Here is a 12,899-nt window from a genome sequence, read left to right as displayed (position 1 = left end):
TCTGCCTCCACAATGTCCCGGGAAAACAAGGCCGGCAGCATGTGAAAGGCTGCCACGCCCACGTGGGGAGCGCGAGTCTCCAGTGAACGTGGAAACCTGCAGCCCCCAGGAAAGATTGCTGAACCCTTGACATGGTAGCCTGCACTGACACCCAGCGGCTGCAAGTGGTACTGCAGCCACTCCGACCAAGCCACAAGGAATAAACCGCTGGCGAGGCAGAAATTAGTAGACCAACAAAGTTAGCAGAGCAGGAAGGTTCTGGCCCATGCACCCACAGAGCTGCTGTGACCAGTAAACCACAGCCTAGGAATAAGGCTGAACAAGGCTAGGTTGTAAGGAATGCCTCAGACCCCACATGAGGGTGGAGTGCAGCCCACTCCACCCTAGCACCAAGTGCACCACTCAGTGTTCTCAGCTCCCACACTGTGGCCGCAGACAGTCACAGCACCAGCTTCCCCAGTACCCACAACCTGCATTGGTCCGGGCAAACCACTGCGACGACCACCGCGCCACCTGGTAGCTCCCCAGGCACAACGCGCTGAAGGACAGACGAACTGCCTGGCCGGAGCGCTCAGCCAGCTGTGCCCCACGACCGGCAGCCCAAGCAGCACCACGGACTGGAGGAGAGACCCTGACACCCCACTACCCTGCCAGAAGTTGCAGGATCAGCAAAAGGAGAGTTCAATGTGATCCTAGCAGAAGGATCCACACCAGCGCAACCACAGAGTGGGTGAGCACACCGACTGCCCACCGTGACCAATGCCAGGGTAGCTACACTGCACCCTACAGACACGCAGTACTAGAGCACAGCATCCTGCTGATCAACCGGCAACGGCAGTCAACAGACCCAAGAGTGCGCACCACCTCCACCAGGAAGACAGCCTGCTCATGTCCAGTAGCTGAGACGGACTGTGCTAGGCACAGCAAGACACGCCCTCAAAGAAAAATGCTCATAGAGGGGCCCTCTGCACCCCGCAATTGGGGACAGCCAGAACGCCTTTTAAGACAACATAGCCCCCAGGCAGCTGCCACACTCCAGAGCCCCCAAGGCGTCCTATGCTGAATCCGCGCAAACCAGCATCTTACAGGAGAGAGCACTGCCTGCCGCATCTGCAAAGTACGGGGCGAGACTGACAAACCCCGCAAAGGGCTGCAAGGAACCCAGAGCTACAAACGGACAGCAACCCCGACTAGCAAGAAGTGGATGACCTGCAAAGACAGCAACGTCTCCAGGGAACTGCCCCCAGCAAAAGCGCAAGAAAGACTAGTGCAGGGCACGTACCACACGTGGCTGCCCACCGCCAGCAGAGAAGAAGAGATCACACTACCCGCTCCTACCGGTGGACAGGCACAACGCAAGCTGCACCATAGGCACCCCAAGTGCCAGAAAGGAAGCGTCCAGAAGAAGATGGTGCGCACTGCTCCAGATGCGCGCAGAATGCAGTGCCAGTGGACCTGATGCACGAGTGAGGTCCCCGTGAGATAGACATCTTCACAAAGAAGCACTACTGAAAGGAGGGAGGAGAGCATCCATGTCTCCATAGCCCCAGTGAAGCCCTTCAGTGGGCCAAAGGCAACACAGAGTACCCTCCCTCACACTGCCTCAAGACAGAGTCGGCAGTGACCCACCACAGGCAAGATAGGAGTTGCACACCTTACGTGGCAGGCCACCACAGCAACAGAGGCTCTGATAGCACAGTGACACGTGACCGGGCGTCAAAGTACACAGCAAGCAAGGAGCCCTTCACACAGTGTGAACAGTCCGGACAAGCGCACTGAAAGACAGAAAGCAGCAGTCGCCAAGACGGAGCAAGCACGAAGCTCCTCGAGCGAAGAAAATAGGGACCCTGGGAAATCCCTGAGGAGGGGATGGTGACACGGGAAGTCCCCAAGAGGTACACGCAAGTCCTACCAACAGGACAGGCATGCAGTGGGCCGCAACAGAAAAAGAAGACCGTCACAAGAGAGATGCGACCAGTGAAATGTCCATGTGGAGCAACATGAGACAGGTGGCAGGACGCCACATCCAAAGAAGAGCCTGGTCGGAAGAAGGAGAAGAGTGTGGCCCAATGCCATTCCGTAAAAGAGGAAAGGACAGTAGCATGACGCCACAGGGCAGACAACTAACACAGGCGTGCAAGATTGAACAGAGAAGAGCGACACAACCAAGGACTCGCTTCAGTACTGAGGAAGGTGTTCATCCACACAAGCCAGCCACCGGGGTGCAAAGACGTCACTGGAGACAGCTACGTGGGAGGACCTACTTTAAGCCGCTAGCAGTGCAGTCTGCGTCCCAGCCCCATGCTTCAATAGCATCACACCTTGCAGTGCACCTGTCTTCAGACAACGGAGAAGTGCCACGAAGTCCCTCAAGTCCTTCTAACTCCCTCAAGTCACCCCGACAGAAGATCGCCGCCTGTCTGCCCACTGAAGAACACTACCATCTTGTTACCACCATCCAGGTGCATCACCACCAAGGAGAATCACACCACCCGAGTAAATCCACACACTCAGAACAACCGGAGCTCAGAGAGGTAAATCACCCAGGAACAGTCTGTACACCCCAGTTCACCCAGAGCCTGCCGAAGTCGAGCACACCCGGCCATTGGGAGATCCGCCCTTGGGCACTACACAAGACTTGCCTGTGGCCCTGCCGAGAGTTCCGCAGAAACCCTAAGCGTGGTCTATGCAACATCCCGCACAGCCCACGCAGTCACATGGCAGTCCAGGGGACTAAGGGCCTCGACGGAGTCCCCGTGCGAAAGGGGTCCGAGTGGGAGAGATGTGTCGGCCGCAGCTCCACGTCAGGTGCAGGAAACACGAAGGTCACAGCTGAAGACTGGTCACCCACACGATCGCCGAAGGAAGGCGCCTAACCTGACTCCAGATGGCGAGAACACCCCGACAAAGCCACCACCATCAGAGGCTACATGAGCAACTTGGCTGTGAGTCCGTTGGCAGTTCCTCAGCGACGCCTTTGTGTGGCTCCCATGAAGCCCCGCACGGTGCACATGGTCCCATCTCAGCCAGCAGGAAAAGACCCCAAGAGGCTCCAGTGGCAGTGGAGTCCAGGCGAGAGAGGCAAGTCGAACGTCGCTCAGCAGTCAGGAGTAAGGAGAGTCACCAAGCACGCCACCTCCGAAGGAAGACCTCACTTACAGAGATCGTCTCCGACACCAAAGTGGATTTCACCTCAGCTGCAGATGCATCGACACTTAAATTAGTATATATGAACTTCATCATTGCGAGACCAGGCCAGTCTACAGAACGTCGCCTAGGCGAAGGAGGCATCCTGACGATGCTGTCCAGAACTCTAACACTGTCCAGCAGACGGCCTGAAGGGACTCATTTGGTGGTGATTTTTGCTTATTTGTTTTTCTTACAGGTTGGACTTTTGTTTGTTTCTATTCATTGAAATTTGGGAGGAGTGTAGTATTCGGCTGGATACATTCTAGTGTTTCACTCACACTGAACATCCACCCACCACAGGCGTCACCAGTCAGGTGACCCTGTCAATTAAAGTGGGGGGAAAGCACGTGCTCCAGGCCTGTTATCTCACTATACTGTGAGGTCTCTGTTATTCCACGACATGTGGAATGACTGAGACCATTGCTACACATGGGTCATCCATACCAGCTCTAGAAGCAGAAGCAGTGTGTTTTCCTACCCCATTTCTATAATGCCACAAACAAGTTAACTGCGAAATAAAATGTTTCTGCTTCATGGCCATCACATTCTTTATCTGGGCTTGCGAATAGTGGTTTCATATTACCTGTATTAGAAAAATAATTTAAAAACAGACGCAGGGAAATGCCACAGGCAAACTGTAATATCTACCTATGTTAAAGTCAGAGGTTAATTTGTAAAAAAGAAGTGTTGATGCTCTCGTCAGGAGGCAGCTTCGACCAGCCCATTTCTACTGCTGCCTAACACAGTTCCAACAAACCCTACAAGTGTAAATAGAGATATGGAGCAAAGGCCAGAGCGGCCGACTTCGGAGCTGGGGAACCATCCTGTGTTTCTGGGCGAATCACTTAATCTATCCCTGCCTGTGCCCACCAAAAATAAATGTGTCCATAACTGGTGCTCAAGTGCCGGTGTTGAGGAATAAGGGGTGGTGCTGAGCACCGAAAACACCTACCTCAAATTAAGCACTGGTTAAAGATCAGAAATAAGCCCCACAGCCCCAAAATCAGAACTGAAAGGGGAGACATGAATTCACTTATTTCTTGTATAACCCACAAGTGTTAGGTAGGATTGAAATAGGCAAGTTACATCCTTAAATACCCAAGAGTGCATTCACCTACATGCGTCCCTTTTGTTAACAAATTTTCAGCAGGTCAGTGCATGTGTCTGCTGTAAACAGCGTGCGTGTTGATTTTTGAACAGACATTTCATCATATTGGGCTCGATCAGATGTCGGTCGGAGTCGCCTCCGACAGACACAGTCGTGGGCTCGGGACCGACCGACCTTTGGTCGGCGGTCCCGACACCGCAATTACAATGCGACTGCATATGGTCCGGTCACATAATGCCATTTCTCTATTGGAGCTGGTGCTGTGGCCGTGACCCGGCTGTAACACAAGCTCCCACAGAGAAATGGGAGATTCTGTTAATCTCTGCACCACGTGGCAGGCACTTACAAGGTGCCTGCCACACAGTGCAGGAAATAACAGGGGTTGGCACCATACGTGCCCCCTTGGCCACCAACCAGAGCACGCAGGGAGAAGTGGGCCCTGCTAAGGACCCAAAAACTGCCTTTCCAACAGGCTTTCCATGTCAGAAAGCCCGGCATGGAAAGCCAGTCAGCAACCGAGCATCGTGCCGTGCCGGTCTCCGACTGGCCGACTGGCTCCTTGAGCCTGTTGGAAGCAGTCGGAATGACCAGCCGGTTTCAGTTTTGACTGCACACATTGTAATGCGGTACAAAAGGGGGTAGTGATGGACGGAGCATCTGAATCAATCAAACACTCACACCCAGTCAAAAGATCTGGGTTTAATCCATCACCGTTCCTTGTAATGCGGCGGTCGAAACTGAAAATCCGCTGAGGTCCATTATGCTCTTCCAGTACATATCCATATATTAACACCTTGGCTGCTCGAGATATTCTTCCCCTGTGCTGGACCACAATAGAAACGGGTGTGGTCATGATGAGCTCAGCTCGTCATGAGCACACGAGAACTGTGCCTCATGACGAGCTGAGCTCGTCATGAGCACCGAAGGGGTTTACAATTATTTGGCCGTTTAGCACTTTCCTGTGACACTTGCTGATCATGCAAACTTAGGGTCTCATTTACAAGTTTTTGACGCAGGACAGGGCAGCAATTTACTTTTCTGCACTGCCCTGTGTCAAAAGGAAAAGACGAGACACAGGGTTGGCTCCTCTGTAATGGTGGAGAAGTGCAGCCCCCGCTAAAAGATGAAAAGTAAAATGATAAAAAAGGCATTTTATTATCATTTTATTTTTGCCTTGCGTCATCGACTGTCTGCTTGGTTCTTCTTTGGTGCAGGCCAGGCAATCCTCTCATGACAGGCATGGCAGGGTAAGGAGTGGTGGGCACTTTTAAGTGTGCATGTCAGTTTGGCCGGCCATCTTAGGTCGGCCAAACCGTCATGAGCACTTTGTTTCTCCAACCCAGCTGTGTTGCACAGCCAGGTTGGAGAAATGCAACAGGCTCCCTGGCACTGTCTGTGTGGCAAACCAATCCCAGTGCTTATCTCATGTTGGGAATATTATTCACAACATGAGAGAAGCACCTGGATTGACATCTGGGAGCCTGCGCAGTGTGCAGCCAAAATCGAGGATCGGGAGAGAGGGGGAAGGCGGGGGCTATCGGAATGGCAAGTAAGTGGAATTTCTAATTTTCTTTGTAGAAAAATGTTCTGTGTTCACTCCACCCCAGCCCTCACCACCAAGAAATGTGAGCAGCCGCCACTGGCAGGAATGCTTTGCATTTCTGCTACACTGCATTCCTGTCCTTTCCCACTACACTAGCATGTTTTGGCCACCTTGAGCCAATGCAGGCACCCTTGCTCCATAGTGTAAGGGTATATGCTTTGTAGAAATTATTGTTTGTGTGCAGGAAGGGACCCCTACTGCACAAAAACCATCAATGCTGGCATTTTCCTCTTTCTGTGTGTGCTGCAAAATGCAGCATATAACGAACGAGGAAAAAACAAGGAGAAATAAAATTATTACTCCTTATTACGCCTCCCATTTGGGCGTACACTTTTGATGCATTCCCAGATTTACAAGCCTTTTCCAATTTGGAATGCATCAGAATCCATGGATGTTCATGGGAACACCCACTGCAACACCCATGGAAAGTCTCTTTGAAGCAGAGTAAGCAACGCAGCTACTTGCGCTGCTTTGCCTAACCTCATATCTAAGAGGCCATGAAAAGCCATGCAAAGTGGCCTTGCGCTGCCTCGTCGATATGGGTCTGCACTCTGCCCCTCTGGTGCATCAAAAAATGTGAAGCACCGGAGGGGAGGAGCCAAGATGGCGGCGGAGACGGACGTGTAGTCGCCCGGCTCCCCGATCCTTTGTTACCTGCAGCACTATCCTGTTCTCGATCCTGGCACAGTGTCGTCGCGGGAGGAAGCTGACGTCGCGCTGGTACCCGGGGTGTTCCTCCGGTGTCTCTACCCGTCTGCAATCCGACGATAGGGCATGCTGCTCTGCTGACTGTGATTGCGCCCTGGACCCTGGACCCCGTGTCCCTGCGCACCGCCGGAGGGGGATGTGCCTCGGAGGGCTGTTGGTGCGGTGCAGTACTGGACGCTCCCAGGCGGACTGTATGCTGTGAGGGTGCCTGTTTCTGCCCTCGCTGGAAAGTGCAGGTCGCCCGACTGTGGATCCACTCTGCTTCTCAGCTCCCGTGCGACACAGAGGTGAGACGCGCTGCTCCTTTCTACCGTCTGTGCGGCCGGCGGCCATGATTAGCCGTTTCACTAGTTCCTGCCAGCATCTACGAGAAGGGGTTTCTTGCTAATTCTTGCCCACTGAAACGGACCCAGCTATCCGGTGATTACACCCCGTCTGTCCACTGTTAGCTTGCCTCCTCGATCGGCGAAACCCCTAGCAGCGCAAACATGGCGGGCGTCCCCTCTGTGATTGTTACGGGCTCTACCTCGGCTTCTGAAGCTGCTACATTGAATGCACTTGGGCTATGTGGTGGACGCGGTGCTACACTCCGGACAGCGGACACGGCGGGCTCCCCGCCTGAATATACCTGCGCCTCTATTATGAGCGCACTCACTGCATTGAAGGTGGATTGGTATGAGTGCTCCCGAGCGCTGGGAAAGAAACTGGACGAAGCCGCGCTTGGGCTTAAGGATGTATTGTCTGACTGCTTACAGTTTCCCTCCGACCGGCCCCCTCACGGCGAGGTGCGGGCTACATTGTTGCAGCGCGCCTGTGAACTTGAACACACTTCTGATTTTGATGTTTCGGAAACCCTGCTGTCTGCCGATCCCGGCGTTGGTACAATGTTTCCTATCCTGTCTAAGAATTCCACTCCGGCTACGGCATCGCTATCCTTCCATGTGGATCAGCAGGCACAGCTTCTGGCTTTATTGAACATATACACGCTTCGGTATGCCACTCTATACCCCTGTGAACCACAACTTCAGATGGACTTTGGACTGTCGCCCTTCTGGTCTGCCAAAACTGTGTGTGCCTGGAAGTGGCCATTTTGTCCTGAGGGATCATCTCTTTACCGAGTGCGGCCATCTTGTCCCTTTGTTCCACCTGAGGCGGGGCTTTCATCGGAGCTATGTTTGGGACTACGCTTGCGGTCTGGCCAGGGCTAGAAGTGCCCTTATCCGAACGAACTGTGTTTAATGGACGGTTGAGACTCGGAATGGGACGCCTCCTCAGCGCGATGTCGTGTTATATGATGTTCTTCCCTATTCATTTTGTGTTTGATAATTCTTGCTTTGTTTATGATATTAAGGGGAAGTAGTCTCTATTTTCCAGATGCCCTTATGGACCTACGTATGGTGGAAAAAGGACCTTTCAACGATAGTCGGCGGCCATTTTGGGATCCTGCTTTGTCTTCTTCTTTCAAGCGGCCATACTGTCCTATGGTGCACAGGGGGGAGGGCTCTCGTGGGGAAGTATGCTCGAAGTTACATCCACGATCGGGTCAGGGCTAGGCTTTTTTTTGTCACTAACTGTTTTGCTGGCTGCCGGGGATGGGGTTGCAACTGATTTACATATTTCGTGGGCACGCATCGCACAATGACCTTCTCCAACTGCATTGCATAGCTGATTGATTTTGTACTGACGCTTTAGTAATGGACGATATCTATGATGTGGGAGTCTGTGGAGGGCCGGGATCTCCGGGTGACTTGATATCGAGTGGGCTCCTCCCCGCCTTCTTCTTTTTGGGAGTTTAGGTTGATTTATTCTTTCTCACTCCCTATATTACAGGTGTTAATGTTTTTCTTCTTTCTTCATTCTCTTCCTTCTTCTTTCTTGTCTATATTTCGGGTTCTTTAAAGGGCGACAGGCACTCTGTGGGGGGGGGGTAGGCCGTAGCCTCCACAATGTTGCAGGGTGGGCGGGGTAATTTGGTATTTTTTAGTTCTATGGGCCTTCTTTTTTCTATTTTCTGCGCTTTCTTAATCTGGTTCGATTCTGGGTCTGGGCTGGGGTTGGCAGGGAGGGGGCGGCGCTGTTTGGGGTGCGTAAATGATGGATGACGACTTGCCGTTGTTTTGCACCGCCACATTGTACTTGATGTTAACTTCCACTGTGTTTTCAGCTACAACGCCGCTTACCCATGTTGTGAAGCCATTGTATGGACCCGAATCTTCTTAGTTCTTATTCTTCACTGACTTACCTTATGATGAAAACGCAAAAAAAACTTAAAAAAATTAACCTTCAATTCTCCTCTCCCCCGGCGACATGATTCTTCCCAGTGTAACGCTCGTTGATTGCTGAACTTTTAACTATTACTGCTGGGGAACTGTAATGCTTGCACCTGTGCTGACGAAGTATCGTGGCCGGCCGGATGGTTGTAGGCCCGTATTTGTTCTTTTATTCATGCACAATAAAGGTTTTCAAAAAATTAAAAAAAAAAAAAAAAATGTGAAGCACCGGAGCTGCAAGGGGCTTGCAAATAAGACCCCTATTTTTCAGCATGCAATTGCACATGGTGGTTGTTAACAGAGCATAGGTTTTCTGCATTCTTTTATTAGGTAAGTGGTACATGCAGTTGCATGTGATTGCATGTAGTTTTTATAAAGAGACGATAAACATGTCCTTAAATGCAGATCTTGTAAACATATTTTAGGCGTGCCATTAAATATTGGGCTTGCAAACATTTGGGCTTGCAAACATGCTAGTCCTGCATTGCTCATGCATCTTAACTGCATATTTTCATCTAGATGTATGCATGACACTTTGTATGGTGCTCATGCAATGAGCTACAATGTCTGTGGGCGGGTTCGCACTATACAAGTCTGCATAAACCAAAGAAATGTCTGCAAAAGCCAAAAAAAGCAAACAACAGAGCGGGAGCGAGGAGGATCAAGCATCAATGAAGAAAAGTAGTACCTCAATCATGTTAGGAGCAGCCGACGGGCACAGATTAGCTTAAATCAGTCTGTTCTTGGTCCCTGCACCTCAAAAGTGATCAGAAATTATGTTTTGACTGTATCAGCCAATTAAGGAGGCTACAAAGAAGAATGATGTGAAGCCAACAAATGGTAAAACAAAAGGTGGGCTGCAAGTTCTTTTTGAATACAACAGTGTCTCTCAAGAGAGATGCATGCACTAGAACATGCTCTCAGAGACTCGACCATAAAAAACAGGAAGGAACACCACAGATATCCCTCAGGGAAGCCTCCATAATTTCAGCTCAGAAGCAGTAATCACACTGGTAAAATGGTCCATCACTTTATAGGGCATGCAAAACTGGGAAAATAGTAAGCCATAAATGAACTGACTTTAACTATAGACTGATATAAATCACTTGTAGGACTATTAACCGCATCGCTGCGGCGGTTATTTTCGCGCTATGCGGCTTTTTTTCAAAAGCCGTGTTAGATGACGAGCTCAGCTCGTCATCCGCACACGCCCCCGTGGCTGATGACGAGCTGAGTTCGTCATCAGCATCAAAGGGGTTAACAAACCACATTTTGTAGGACATTTAGTAGTAGTACAATAATTCTACTCTACAAAACATATTCCCAAACCTATATGCGGAGCTTTCCATTCCTATCTTTCATGTGCGGATTCTTATCCCAGCCCACTGCAGAGACTTCTGCACACATACACCTATGTTTTAGTAGTAAATATGGGAGGGACTCAGGGGAATGGCTGGAAAATGTGAACTACTTCCTATTAAATGGGAGGGACGAAGGTAATGGCTAGGAGAGGTTAAGGTAGGCTAAAGGAGGGGGTTCAGGTAGGGATATGCACCCAACCACAAAATAGTAAGCCTACTGCACTTCACAACCTACACTTCTATAGTTACTACAGTGAAAAAAGACCCAGAAGAACCATAAATGTACTCCAGCTCAGATGTGAAGTAAGTCCAGCACCACACATGGCCAACCACTGGTACTGCAAAAACCTCTTACAGGAGAAAATTGAGACTGTGACTTAAAATAGAGCATCAAAGGGTGTAATCAGGGCAACTGGAATTATGCAATTGTGCAGTCATGGCAATTTTCGCATAATTATAGATTTGCCACATTAGCTACATAGTCCACCACCTGCTGCACAATCTGCAGATTTTAAAATTTGTTTCTTGCTCAAACAAATACAAAGTTGCCAAAAGCACAGTGACATGTGTTGCTGCGCCATAAAAGGTCTTTTGCAAAGGTTGACTGGTCACCTTTCTGTTGCTTATTGATATATTTGGACATTCAAATGGTACTAATGAGGTGCACCCAATACCCAGAAAGTCTTAACAAGTGTAAAAGTACAAAATTACGAATTAATACTATACAGAAATATGTGCTGCATTACATTGCATAATTTGCTTTTCCTTGCTGCATAATTTATTCATCCCTGCAGCATCATTAGGACCTTCCTTGCTGCATAATTCCTGTGGCACTGGATATAATATTAAAATTAATTATTTTTGACTTTTAAAAAATATATGTAAATTGACATACATGTTTTAAAAATATATAAAAAGTAATATAATTTTATTTACAATATTCTCATAATTATTTTAATGTAAAAATGAGTGTAACTATTTTCTTAAATAATTCAATTAATCTATGTTAGTACTATAGATAACTAAGTTATTTTAATACATAATAAATATATACAAACATGTATCACTAAATTATGTGTTTTTTTATTAATACATCTTGAAAATAGGTTTTAATTGAATAGATTTATGATAATTAGATCTTTAATCTAAAATTAAGTTATTAGTTATGAATCACTTTTTATTTTGTTATACATTAAACAAATAAAAAAATCATTTACATAAAGGTATAAAATAAAATATTTTCACAATGTTTGTGAAGTTTAATGTTTTTCACTTTTCTCTATACTCTACAATAGGGATTTATGCGCCAGTGGTGAGAGAACCAACTACATGTGGAATGGTATTGCTAGCAGCTTTACACTCTTTAATTTAGCCACACACCCTGAATAAGGAGGATGGTGACATGTCAGTCTACATTTTGTAGTAAGTTTACATTCAGAAATGATGAATAGTCAAAAGCAGTAAAGTTACTTGAAAGTGTAAGAGTAAATGTACACATGTAGATTTACTCATATGAACATTTCCTATGTGGATAGGGCCCAGAAGCTTTGAGGTCATGTCAGGCAGAGCCATGAATTACAAAAAGAGCCTCTAAATGATGTAAGCAAGAAGTATGTTCCAGGTAAGTGACAACAGCATGGCAACATCCAACATTGAATCTGGTTTTGTACAGAAAGTTCATGGGGAGAAAAGACAAAGCAATTTCCTGAGAACTATGGAAATCACTGGCGAATTTGGCATTGAAAACTGGTCCATGAAGGTGAATTAATCTAGCTCTAAAATTCTGAGAGAGGAATTACTATGAACCAGAGAAATCAGCTCATCGAGGTGACTGGTTCACACAATGGACACTAGATACTAGACTTTGGAAGAAAGTAACAAATGTCGAACATAATCTAGAAAGATTCAGGCTGGGACTAGATCAAAACAACCTCTTCACCATCCTATTCGCAGAGGGTTCGAGACCCTGAAGCCCGCCCAGGGCTTAAGCGCGGGCTGAATCAAAAGAGCGGAGGAAGAAAGACCAAAGAGGAATCCCTCCTGGAGAACCTGTAGAATCATGAAAAATAAACTGGCCCTAATACTGATCTGTCAGATCAGTCTTTCTGGCACTGCCATAGTGCCCTGTAGGCCAGCCGTACCCTCGCCCCCTCTCAGCAATCTTTGAGAGAGAGGAAAGGCATAAAGATGATTCATTTTTCAGGGACAATGAACAGCCTATACGCATAATGCGTCTGGCTCCAAGAATCTGGCACAAAACAGAGGTAGCAAGACATTGGCTTTCAAAGCAAAGTGGTCCGGGTAGATAACTCAATTGTTCATCTCTTGGGAGAGACTAAAACTTTAAGATGAAGGAAAGACTCGGCTAAAAAGAGCCAGCCAAACTATTGTCCACAAATTTATTATGTACAGCTTTCAAGTGCAGAATTGGAGACTCTTATTGTAAGTAGATTTGGACTTCTATTGCAGACAAAAGTGTGGGATTTTCCTCTCTCTAATGATGGACATAAGCCATGAAACAATGTTATCAATTCAAATTATCACTGATTGCCCTCGAAGGGATAGAACAAAAGTTTTGGGGCTGGGCAGGATGACAGATAGTTACTTCTGTGTGATTGCCTGGACAAGTCCTCTTTGGACTACTGACCCTTTGTCAAAAG

This window comes from Lissotriton vulgaris, chromosome 11 (assembly GCF_964263255.1).
Source record: "Lissotriton vulgaris chromosome 11, aLisVul1.2, whole genome shotgun sequence".
Lineage (NCBI taxonomy): Eukaryota > Metazoa > Chordata > Amphibia > Caudata > Salamandridae > Lissotriton > Lissotriton vulgaris.
This window is presented reverse-complemented; position numbering follows the sequence as displayed.